Raw genomic sequence first — 13,236 nt, 5'->3', positions numbered from 1 at the left:
CCTCCTGGATCGGTGTCTTTGTCTATGAGATGTTGCTGGATGTAGGTTTAGTTTACTAGCTACATGCATGTCCCTTTTGGTCCATGTTGCCCCCCCCCACCAAGTGAGTTTTGCTGCATCTGTTCTGAATGCAAATAATCCCTCCTGTAAACTTTACTTCATACGGGTAAATGCAAAACCTACATATACCACGTGTGACAGCTACAACGCATCTATGAGCTGAGCCAAGAACAGAACGGTTTTACATGTTTGCTACTCAAACTTTATAAGGAATATATAACAGGATGGATATAGATAGATAGATAGATATGAGATAGATAGATAGATAGATATATAGATAGATATGAGAGAGATAGATAGATAGATAGATAGATAGATAGATAGATAGATAGATAGATAGGAGATAGATAGATAGATTTAATGTACAATTCTAATTTCTCACCCCACAATGGCATAAAACATGACCCTGTAATTCAATGTGCTATATTTGTCATCCGCTTCCCCTACCCTATAATACAGGGTTAAGGAAGTGTCTTTTTATACAACTAAAATACAACAAGAGCACATTGAGCTCAGCCTGTGGTCACACACTGCATTGTCTTCTAGCATTTTACACAACTCTCTCTCTCTGTGTATATATATATATATATATATATATATATACATATACATACACATACACACACACACACACACACACACTATGTAATGCTTCACACACAATTCTTTTCACTACTGGAGAGGCATTTGGTAGCAGTGAACCATCTGAAGCATTTGGCATATAGCACAAGGCAGCTGACGGCTGGTGTGAAGTAAGAACAGAAGGTGACACGTGAGCTGAAGTGCAACCATGGACGGCAAAGAACAAACAAGTGGAGCCTTGGCTTTGACAGGCTGAACCTTTATGTGTACATTGTGTCCATCACAAGCATCAGATTGTCAGCAGCTCACATGTATCTGCCAATGGTCTGCAGAAAAATACCTCCTATGGCTATATGAACGAGGCCTGAAGACCCGGGACAAGCTGGAGGACCTCTATTTACAAGGTCAACAGATGTGATTAATTGGTAAAATTATCGATCACACTTACATGGGGGGAGGACCGCACACTGATACACCGGCCCTGACTGTACGGAAAGCACAAGGATAAATTATATCCAATTCCAATCTAAAGATACAACAGAAAGGGATTCTAAGCCACAGATATTGATATCAAAACCCAATTGTACAAGTTCAAATCAGCAAATGCCGCTCCTATGTATTGTTGCACATAGGATTTATTTCTTCTCCGCTCGCTACAGATGTAATATATAACCAGTGACAGCCAAGAAAATGCTGAAACAAGTCCTTGTTCTGACTGATGAAGAAGCGTCCATCTGGTGGAGCGGACTGTTGTACCCCTATGTCTATGGGAAGCTTATGGCCGTCTCATCTCTACTTGGTGACAGTTGAATGTGATCTACTGTTCCCACTAAAGAGAGAGAAGCTGAGTATAATGGTCTATAGTGGGACAAGTAACAGGTTGTCCAGGACAATGGCTGCTCCAATGAGGACTACTTTACATGACATATCCAGTTATCACTGCTCCATGTATCAATCTATATTACCCAATAATACAATACAAGAACCAATACGCCCCAAAACTAAAGGTAGTACGTCTACATAGTGAATCCGCTCTGACTGCTGCCAGCAATGACCCATCTGTTTGGTCAATTATAAACTTGACTCGCAAGAAAACACTGAGATCTGAGAGTATAGAGATGAGAGCAAAGGTGTCTGATCACAAACCCTTCGGGACTCTCTACAATATCAGACATTTAAGTACATCTCCAGGCCGGGTCACACGGGTCACCAGTGGTGCAATGCTTACCCACAATGGGGTTTATTTTTGTGTACATCCAATTTGATCATATTTATACACACACACACGTCTATATATATGTACACTCACATATATACGCACGTACAGTATATGCAGACACACATACACAGTATACACATATATATATATATATATATATATATATATATATATATATATATATATATATATATATATTTTTTTTATTTTTTTTTTTTTTTTCTTGCTGACAACATGTATGGGACATACAAGTGCAAATTTGGTTTCAAATACACGGTCATTCTCAGTATTGTGGTTATATATACACATCTTATATCCATTCCCATCTGATCCATGGACAGGACACATGATCATAGTCTCTATATAGGTGTGCAATGTTTGGAGTAGTATTATGCACACAGTAGTACGGAGATATGAGCACTGCATGTGCCGCCCTATACAGCACCTTAGTAAGAAGCAATGCTTCTCATTGAGAATACCTCCACACACTTGCTATTGCTTCATATAAGTTACAGACTGTACGTAACATGCCCATGTGTATGATCATTCTTCCTTTTCTGCACACCAATGCATGACTGAGACCAAATAATAATAATGGAGATGATATCAGGTAATGAAGATATATGGGAGCGAACACTTACCTGGTCCAGCATGATCTATATGGCACTAGCTGAGGACAGGTGATCTCTATACACTGCTGTTTGTTACGATAAGGATTCTATATACAGTTAATACAGTAACATCCTAGAAGCAAAGAAATCTATTTTTTGCTCTACAGAATTATCCAATACGTAAATAACATCAGAGCCAAATTCCACTACAGGAACCTGGCGCATTGACAAGTTTTACTAAAAATAACTTAAAACCTACAAATTGTTTTTTTCTTGCAGAAGCGTTTCACATGCTCATAGCCTATGTGAAAAGAGTCGTGATCTGAGATACCATGTTGATACAATCTATGAGATGTTGGACTCTGTGTGATACATACTAGCTATATGTCCCACAACCAACACACTGGAAATCCTACAGTAAGAAGACGTTCTATAGCCTATACAAACTAGACGCAATAAAAACTGTATATACAGACTATTTGCACTTGTACGTACCCGCTTAAGACAGCTAAGGGTTAACAGGCACATGCACTATGGTGTAGATACACTGAGCGGGTGCATTGGGAGTAGTGAGCGCCCCATCTATACTGTCAGCAATCCTGTGCACCATGGTACACACAAGGCGAGCAGAGCCGCACACTTACCAGCATGCTGCAACTTCTCCCTGGCTAGTAGAAGAGAGGAGAGCAGGGCAGAGCGGGCTCCTGACAAAGCCAGCCAGCTAATCCACCATCACATTGGAATTTAAGGCTTGCAGAGCGCTGGGTCACAGAGGGAATCTGCATGCAGAGCACACAGCACTTCCTTATTAGGCTGCCAGCTCCTTCTCCGGCAACAATGCCTCCTCTGTCAGAACACAGTATATTACCACAATGACACTGCCCCTCTGTGGTGGAGATGTTAACTCGCTCACTGCCGGCCTGCCAAGGGTTAATGCTGGAGCCTCCAATGATGCCGCAGAGGATCAGAGGGGACTGATCAGTGCAGAACACATAGGAGGCTGGATCTATGAGGAATAGTGGTGACCAGACATCCAGGGCAACAGAAGAAATATTACTATTATATCTACACTGTCAGTCTGGATTATTTTAGGAAAAGAAAATAAAACTTAAAAAAATTAAAATTAGACCTTGATACTAATATAAAAAGAATGAATGAAAAAAAATAATAAAATAGTAATTAATCAAAAATTAGAATATATACACATTTAAAATATATATATATATATATATATATATATATATATATTATATAAATATATATATATATATATATATACATATATATATATATATTTATATAATATATATATATATATATATATATTTATATAATATATATATATATGGTCGCACAAACAATTTTGTGTTTTCCATGAAAACTTTGCTTTCGTCAAAGAATCCTCCTTTTGCAGCAATTCCAGCATTGCACACCTTTGGCATTCTAGCTATTAATCTGTTGAGGTAAGCTGGAGAAATTGCACCCCACGCTTCTAGAAGCAGCTCCCACAAGTTGGATTGGTTGGATGGGCACTTCTGGCGTACCATATGGTCCAGCTGCTCCCACAACAGCTCAATGGGGTTCAGATCTGGTGACTGCGCTGGCCACTCCATTACCTATGATAGAATACCAGCTGCTGCTTCTGCTGTAAATAGTTCTTGCACAATTTGGAGGTGTGTTTAGGGTTATTGTCCTGTTGTAGGATGAAATTGGCTCCAATCAAGCGCTGCCCACTGGGTATGGCATGGCAGTGCAAAATTGAGTGATAGCCTTCCTTATTCAGAATCCCTTTTACCCTGTACAAATCTCCCACATTACCAGCACCAAAGCCACCCCACACCATCACATTACCTCCACCATGCTTAACAGATGGCGTCAGGCATTCTTCCAGCATCTTTTCATTTGTTCTGCGTCTCACAAACGTTCTTCTTTGTGATCCAAACACCTCAAACTTGGATTCATCCGTCCACAGCACTTTTTTCCAGTCTTCCTCTGTCCAATGTCTGTGTTCTTTTGCCCATCTTAATCTTTTTCTTTTATTGGTCAGTCTCAGATATGGCTTTTTCTTTGCCACTCTGCCCTGAAGCCCAAAATCCCACAGCCGCCTCTTCACTGTAGATGTTGACACTGGTGCTTTGCGGGTACTATTTAATGAAGATGCCAGTTGGGGACCTGTGAGGCGTCTGTTTCTCAAACTAGAGACTCTAATGTGCTTATCTTCTTGCTTAGTTGTGCAACGCGACCTCCCACTTCTTTTTCTACTCTGGTTAGAGCCTGTTTGTGCTGTCCTCTGAAGGGAGTAGTACACACCGTTGTAGGAAATCTTCAATTTCTTAGCAATTTCTCGCATGGAATAGCCTTCATTTCTAAGAACAAGAATAGACTGTCGAGTTTCAGATGAAAGTTCTCTTTTTCTGGCCATTTTGAGCGTTTAATTGACCCCACAAATGTGATGCTCCAGAAACACAATCTGCTCAAAGGAAGGTCAGTTTTGTAGCTTCTGTAACGAGCTAGACTGTGTTCAGATGTGTGAACATGATTGCACAAGAGTTTTCTAATCATCAATTAGCCTTCTGAGCCAATGAGCAAACACATTGTACCATTAGAACACTGGAGTGATAGTTGCTGGAAATGGGCCTCTATACACCTATGTAGATATTGCACCAAAACCCAGACATTTGCAGTTAGAATAGTCATTTACCACATTAGCAATGTATAGAGTGTATTTGTTTAAAGTTGGGACTAGTTTAAAGTTATCTTCATTGAAAAGTACAGTGCTTTTCCTTAAAAAATAAGGACATTTCAATGTGACCCCAAACTTTTGAATGGTAGTGTATATATATCATATATCTACTACTTATACTTTACTATGTATGTGTGTATAAATATATATATATATATATATATATATATATATATATATATATACATACATACATACATACAGTAATACCTCGGTTTTCGAACGCTTTGGAACTCGAACTGCTTGGTATTCGAACGAAAATTTACCCAGAAGTAGTGTTTGGAATTCGAACTTTGCTCGGTTTTCAAACGTTTTTTTGAACGTTTTTGCGAGCGTGGATGGTGGGTTGTACCTGGCGAGTTAAGCAGTGGTGAGGCTTCACATACAGTACAGTACTGTATAAGACTGCTGGAGTGCATATACAGTGCAGTAGTAGTACAGACAGTGCACCACGATCTCCCATACATTACAGTGCTTGGATGGGGGGGGGGGCGCTATACAGTAAAGGATGGGTGAGGAGTTGGTGACTACTGTACTATAATTGCTGGTTCTGATGAACATTTCTTATGTATAATGTCCTGTACAGTATAGTGCTGTTCTGTATTGTACTGTAGTGATTATACTGAGCATTTATCAGTGTAATAAATGAGTATTGTAGGTAACTATTGGTGGCTGCTGGAACCAATTAATCACATTTACATTATTTCCTATGGGAAGACACTGCTCGGTTTTCAAACTGCTTGGTTCTCAAACTGCCTTCCGGAACCAATTGAGTTCGAGAACCGAGGTACCACTGTGTGTGTGTGTATATATATATATATATATATATATATATATATATATATATATATATATATATATATAATATGAGGGGTACATATAACATATCTACATGAATGAAACATTTTCTGAAACTGAACCGAACGCTCGGCATCAGATTCCCGCTGTCTGCCCGCTCCGTGCAGTGGGTGGATACAGCGGGAGTAACGCCTGGAAAACTGGGATACAGCCTATGGCTATGGCTGTATCCCAGTTTTCCAGGCGGTCCTCCCGCTGGATCCTCCCGCTCCAAAACTCAGCTGTGATCCGTTCCTGGCAGCCACACATCTCTCGTCACGTGTGATGTACACTGTCTGCGCCGGAGCTCCCCAAAGCTCTCCTGGGCAAACGAGCGTCTCATCAGAGAAGCTCGGCTGCTGAGAGAGCTTCGGGAGAATGACAGATGCTTCAGGGACTTATGGAGCCCTTCTCCCGAAGCTCTCCTGGCAGCCGAACGTCTCCGAGCTTCTCCAATGAGACGCTCGGCTGCCCAGTAGAGCTTCGGGGACCTCTGGCAAAGGCAGTGTCACACTGACTGTGCCGGAAATGGGACGGGAGACGTGCGGCTGCTGGGAACAGGTCACAGGTGAGTTAACAGTTTTTTTTTATAGTGGTCGCCGCATACGGTGGGGATTCAGCCATTTTTTTTAGCTCCCCCACCGTATGCGGCTACCCTACCTGGCGTATACGAAGACCGCCGACTTCTTAGATGATTTTTCGGGGGTTAAAATGTCATCATACGGTAGGTCCAAAGCCTATATGTAAATTTGGTGCCCTTGGGTCTTTCCTCTGCGCCTGCCTGCCTGTTCGTACATCCCCTCCTACCTATGCATATGAACCTATTGATAGTTTCCCTTTAGTCAAGTGAACAGAGTTGGTTACAGTAGCCAGCAGAGTCGGGTGGCTAGAAACAACACTGCACCCAATGTCGGGCTGGCCCACCAGAGGACCGGAGGATGCTCCGGTGGACCCCCAGCTTTATAACCTGCACACTGACTGACATATTGTTTCTCATTGGTGGGTCCCCAGGATCATTTCCTCTGGTGGGCCACAGATACCCCAGTCTGATACTGACTGCACCTCTGCTATGTCTTCCTCCTCGGGATCCCAAAGGCCATTGCCTCATCATAGACTAACTTTTTATGTAGGAACCAGTGTTCGTACATATGGTTTAGTACTAACAGCTATGATATTTATTGGGGGGAGGGGGGTTTAGTCTGCAGATTCGTTTAATATAGAAGATATAAATAAAACTCAGCTCGCACAGTTCACTACAGGAAACGTGTTTCCTCCCTCACTTTAGAAGTAACATCTTTTAACCCCACTACAGCACAATCCTCCGCCCCAGTATGTTCTCTCACTTTAGTTTCCACCACAAATATTCATATTACAATGCAATACTAGAAAATACTATATTAGTTACAGTATATCATCAGCGCAATATCTGTTCAGTACATTAGCAAATCCAAGCAATGCTGAAGCGTATCCACTGAAGAGCGAACCATTTCCCCTAACAAGGAGACACTCTCTAAGGAAAATGGTGCACTTGATGCTCCAATTGCCCGAAGCTCACAAATCTGATCGCAAAGTTCTCCTAAATTTGCTGGCACCATAAAAATTGTACATCTTGCAAAATAGTTACGTGAAGTGCTAGACATAAATATGTAATTGCTACTGGTCATGTTACTGCAACTATCAGTATGCCGGCCAGCATCGGTCACGGGTCTCCGGCAGGGAAAGAGTTGATGGTTTTTGTTGTGTATTCTCTGGCATAGCCGACTCATGTGAACAAAGCTTGTAGTGCTGGCAAACATCATCTCATTCAGATGCAGTTCCCAGCTGTCTGACAACTTGGTACATCTGAAAACCAAATGGCATAACTGAATACATCAAAAGCTTCCTCCCAACACAGATACACAAAGGCATTACAGCCTCATTCCCCGACACAACATCACTTATTCCCATCCCATAATCTTTGTTTAGGAGGACGTTCTAAGAAACTCTGAAACATAGCAAATTATCTCGATACGGTCGGCACCAACCGCAGCAGGTGTCATTGGTTTATTAAATCTGACATTTCCCAACAACGGTCAGGATCAGAGAGCCCTCCGATCCCAGTAGGCTTTTGTATGCTGTTGCCCAGAAGTTATGCAAACAACCAAGAATGGCCCACTTGTATGTTTTTACATTGTTGCGAATCCATTTTTTCCAAATTCAAGTTTATTTTCAATTTTAAAACCAAGAGGCCAAACATGGAGGCCAAAAGGTTTCATCCTCAACGCAATGAAACATGAATCAACCAGAGAAAACAAAAAACAAAGAGGGCTAGGCCGTAGAGGGAGGCAATTCTGTTCATTGGAGATGCGTGCTTTATACTCATGACTCCTTGTATTGGACCCAATAAAACCAGGTTTGGAGGAAGCAGTTAAAGGCACCCATGGAATCGAGCGGTCAGGTCCTTTATATGGTACACATCTTTCACTTTTTGCAACCACAGAGTACAGTAGGAGACTCTGGATGCTTCCACAGGGCTGGAAAACATGATCTAACGGCGTTGACCAGATGACACACTACTGAACACTGATAAGTCTTATAAGTCTTTATGAGGATGTCCGAGAGATACAATAGAAAAAAGGTTGGAGATGTAGGGTGTAATCCATGAAGGAAGAAGATATTCTCCACATCTCTCCCCAGAAGAAGGGAAGCTTCGGAAAAATTCAAATCTGTATAAAGAAGGACACCATCCCCACTGCACTCTTACCACAAAAGAGGAGAGAAAGATGAGAAAATGTGGGACCTCGAAAATTTATATCCTCCCTTCTGAAAGCGTCCAAAGACAGAGGAAGAGGGATTAAGGATCAAAAGGCTGTGAGAAGGGTAGATAAGGTCGATTTGGAGGGAAGCCCAACATGGCATATATTAGAGAGAGGGGGTGTCTTAGAGGGTTTAAGTCTGTACAGAAGGTCTCAAAGTCTGTGAGGGTCCTGGCAGAAAGGGCAGCGAGAGAGAGTAGGAAGTGGTGTAGTTGTTGGGCTCAAATCTTTGAACTCCCTCACCGAGGTCATCGAGAGCCAAGACCTTGCACGTAGGAAAGAGTGGACCCTAAAAGAAGTTGCCCAAGAGCAGAAGGAAGGGTCTTACTTGCCTTGAGGCGTATTTCATATATTCTTTATTTATAAATGTTTTCTCAAACAATGTATGGTGCAGACTAACAATAAAGTAACATACAGAACATCTAAGAACATCTAAAAGCGTGAATGTAAAATATAAAAATATAGCAAAAAGACAATCTGTCAGAATGATACAGGAACAAGTCTTAAATTCTCCATAGGGAGCTGATGAATGATGGCAAGACGACATACAGCACATAAGGGAATACCCTTTAAGGTAATATGTTATTTTACGTAAAAGTGTGTATTTTTTCCATGTCAAAGCTTGTGCTCCTATAAAATATGATTTCCGACTGCTTTATACGGTGATTTTAGTTGAAAAGCAGATGTTTATTTGTAGCCAGGAGATAAAATTCAAAGCTGATCCGTGGATGAAGATACATTGTGAGCAGAAAGCAGAACAGACACAGGTTATATACAAAACTAATAAAATAACTCCTTGCAGATAAGATAAAGCCACAAGGACTGATAGTTAAACAATGTGCGGTGTAATAATCTGCGGTGGTTCAACAACTCCAGAGATGAACAGGCTATCTGCATCCACACGGGATGTGAAATTACAAGATATTAGTATATGCCTAAGAGCTGGGGAGGTACTGGTGATTCCCACTATGGACTCACATATCACATCATTGGAAAAACCCCTCCTGTATTGCACTGGACCGCCTTTATCCTTCAGAACCACAGCAAGTCATGGTGGCATGGATCCTACTAGCTGTCCCATGTGGCTCCTTCTCACAATTGCTGCACATTAGATAGCGGTATATGGACACACTCATTCTGTCTTATCCCAGAGATGATCTACAGCAATAAAGGAACAAGATAAACTCTCCATCATCTTCCCAGAACCAACCGATGAATTGGTGACCCCTTGTGACATGGTGCTTTGTCCTGCTGAAAGTGTCCTTCTGCCATCTTTATTGCGGGGCCTTAAGCAATCACTCCAGGAACGGTATGGAGAAGCGAACGCCACATGCTCCGGCTGTGACTGTCAGGTTTTATTATGTTTACCTGAGCGAGATTAGTTTCTAGGTACGTGAAGGAATCATTAGAGGCCATCGCTGCATCTCTCCCCGGGGTAAATATTAGCTTTAGGTGGAGAAGAGTTTAATGAAATAACCAATCTCTAGACTGATCTTAATAGATCTCCTGTCAAGAAACTAGAGGATTTTTGGAAGTAGCAGCACGGATGCTGCCCCCCCCCCCCCCCCCCCCGGACCTGCATACAGTACTTTATGGTGACCTAGATATCTGAAATGTCACTGTCCATTGCTTATTTCTAGTCCCTTAATAACTATAACTCCTAAGGGGCAATATATTAAATTATTATTTTGTGTTCCCATCACATTCTGCCCATTTCTCAGACATACAGTGAGCGGTTGTCTATATACCAGTCTATACCGCCGTACCTGCAAGCTCCATAGGGGGCAGAAAAAAGGGGGGTCTAGCCTTCATGGCTAGTAAAAGAAATAAATAGCGGCTAAATCTAAACGTGTCAGTATATGTTTGTATACATCTGCATAGTATATGCATCACTATATACAAGAACTAGAACTCCCAACTATCTATGGTGTATGTGGACATCCAAAATATTACCGAAGTGAAATGGGGATTATCAAGGCTTGTTCTTTATGTCACATGGAGCTGCATCCACCTCCCATGTGTAGGAGCATTAATGTTCATGTAGGGGGAAGTGACAGTGTGTCTTGGTGTAACAATGATCTTGTGTGTGAACCGTCTGATGGCATACTAGAAATGGAGAGATGGAGGGAAAAGATGACCCAACACCTATGGGAGGGGGAGTAAGGAAACCTGTCATCACTTTCATGCTGCCTGAACCTTAAGTCTTTAGAGAGTTTCCCAGTGGTTTCTCCCTGCCCGGTTAGCCTTAACCGATAGACCTCCAAACAGGGAGAGACCTGTCAATCAAGGCCGAAGGGACCTTAAAAATCTGTTGGGACCACTCCCAATGACTGCAGGTTCGGCAGCATGAAAGCGATAACAGGTTTCCTTAAAATTCCCAGGATCACATGACCCCTCCTCCACTCTTTGCTAAGGCCTCATTCACATTTCCAGTGTCTTTCATGCAGAGTGATTTTATCCGATTGTGAAAAACACTTAGTCTGTTGGAGGCCCTGGTGTTGTCCGTGGGTGGGGAGCGGGGAGAGACAGGAGCGGTGACGGGAGCGGGGGAGATGGGAGCTGGTGACGGAAGCGGGGCAGGTAGGAGTGGTGAGAGACAGGAGCGGGTGACAGGAGCGGAGGAGATGGGAGTCGGTGACAGGAGCGGGGGGAGGCATCCGTGCTGCCATCCGCACTAAGACCTGTCCTATTTTTTTGCAGCATAGATGGTGTGAATGCACACATAGGATTTAATGGGCCCTAAAATTGCGACCACGGACAATTTTACTGCACTTGTGAATAAGTCTAATTTTTTTTTTTATTATAAGGTTTATATACATGTTTTGTGCCTTGTGCAAGACACCTTGCAATAAAGGTTGTGTACGGGATAACAATTCAGCTTTACTTCACCGAACCGAGCTACAAAACCCACACCCCAACAAAGGAGGGTACAGTTACTAGAAGAAAGTAGCAATGCATTTTAAGCCCAGATAACCCCTTTAACCCATGCTCTCTGCAGGATTTCTCCAAGACTGTTTGCTTCAGTAACATGGTAATAATCCAGCAGAATGACAAACAGTACACAAAGGATTTTCTCTTGTACTATTCATTCCAAGTCTTCTGTTCCTTTAAACAGTAAGGTTTTTTTTTTTAATTTCTTTTTAACTCAAACAGGAATTATTAAGGAAAAACTTGGAGCCGGGAGCTTCCGGCATTAACTGAGAATGCATAATAATCATCATTAATAAATAATCATCATCTCATAAATGAACAATGAGCTTGAAAGGGCCATACTGCACATTAATACACATCTAATAAAGTGCTGCCAGCACCCACCGCGGCATACACACCATACGACGATACAACCCAAACATAACAATTATATTACAATTACCGGCCAATGAGATTACAGCTCTGAGGTTAAAAGATTGAAAAGCAGCGCTTTTACATAATCCCTTCCGCTTCCTATAGTGATAACTGTGCCATTATGGCAGATAGAAAACAATGTAATTACCCCATAGACACCTCGGAGAAGTCTCCAGGCTGTATGTGTGAACAGCTGCAAGGACTGGGACAGGCTGCCAGCATTGCCATTAGCTGCTCTGCTGGTGGCACCCACTGGAATCCAGCAGATGAAGCCTGCTCACCAAACAAGTGGCTGATGCCAAAAGGTGTACGCCACCATCATAAGGTCACAGTCATTTCAGCTATCTCCTTACATGTCATAGATCAGAGGTGGCAATAGCCAGCATTCAGCTTACTAGGAAGAATGGGCCGAAGTCAATTCATGATGAAATGTACAAGGCAAGGCAAATCATTCTGAGTATATAAACAAATAGATGACTAAAATGTATGAAATCTTCCCGTGGATGTCCGACTTCTGGGAAGAGGGAAGTGATGAAGTTACCGAAGTCACTTTATATAATTTTTCAGTAAATGCAATCTTCAGGCTCCACCTCATGAAGCAAAGAAAATGATGAGAGTCTCCGGATAGGTATAACCGGGGTAATGCTCACAGTTCTTGAAACTGTAGTTTTAGATGCAGTTTGAGCCAAAGCCAGGAGTGAATCCAGCAGGAAGGAGATGTACAGGGTATAAGGGCAGTAATACACGGCCTGATGTGGTATACTTACCTGTAGACAGCTGTGATTGGCTAAGTGGCCTGTCACTTCAGAGACTGGATTGGAAGTGCCAGAGGTGGCTTCAGTGAGTGGGGAATCACACAAAAAAGGCAGAAGGACACTGGGGGAACATGGGCAGGTAAGTATACGTATAATGTATGATTTTTAAAAATGTTTAAGAGACAAGATTCAGCAGATGATCAGCTCCTCAGCTGATCATTGTCTTTAATACACAGAGTGATATCTGCCTGAATCAGCCTAATTTGGCAGATAATCGTTCTGTGAAATA

General features: G+C 42.1%; 1 protein-coding gene across 5 annotated transcripts in view; it reads right to left on the bottom strand.

The window, feature by feature from the left end:
- PAG1 (phosphoprotein membrane anchor with glycosphingolipid microdomains 1) overlaps window positions 1-13,236 on the bottom strand; it is a 115,301-nt gene that overhangs the window by 35,383 nt on the left and 66,682 nt on the right. For 2 of the 5 annotated variants that reach the window (XM_069959947.1, XM_069959941.1), the window contains exon 1: window positions 3,117-3,280. The exons of the other annotated variants lie outside the window; for them this stretch is intronic. The gene's annotated coding sequence lies outside the window, so the exon portion shown is untranslated. Of the gene's footprint in view, window positions 1-3,116; window positions 3,281-13,236 lie in introns of those variants that run through there. 5 annotated transcript variants of the gene reach the window in all.

This window comes from Dendropsophus ebraccatus, chromosome 2 (genome assembly GCF_027789765.1).
Source record: "Dendropsophus ebraccatus isolate aDenEbr1 chromosome 2, aDenEbr1.pat, whole genome shotgun sequence".
Taxonomy (NCBI): domain Eukaryota; kingdom Metazoa; phylum Chordata; class Amphibia; order Anura; family Hylidae; genus Dendropsophus; species Dendropsophus ebraccatus.
The sequence above is the reverse complement of the archived record's forward strand: the minus strand, read 5'-3'. Positions and strand labels throughout refer to the sequence as shown.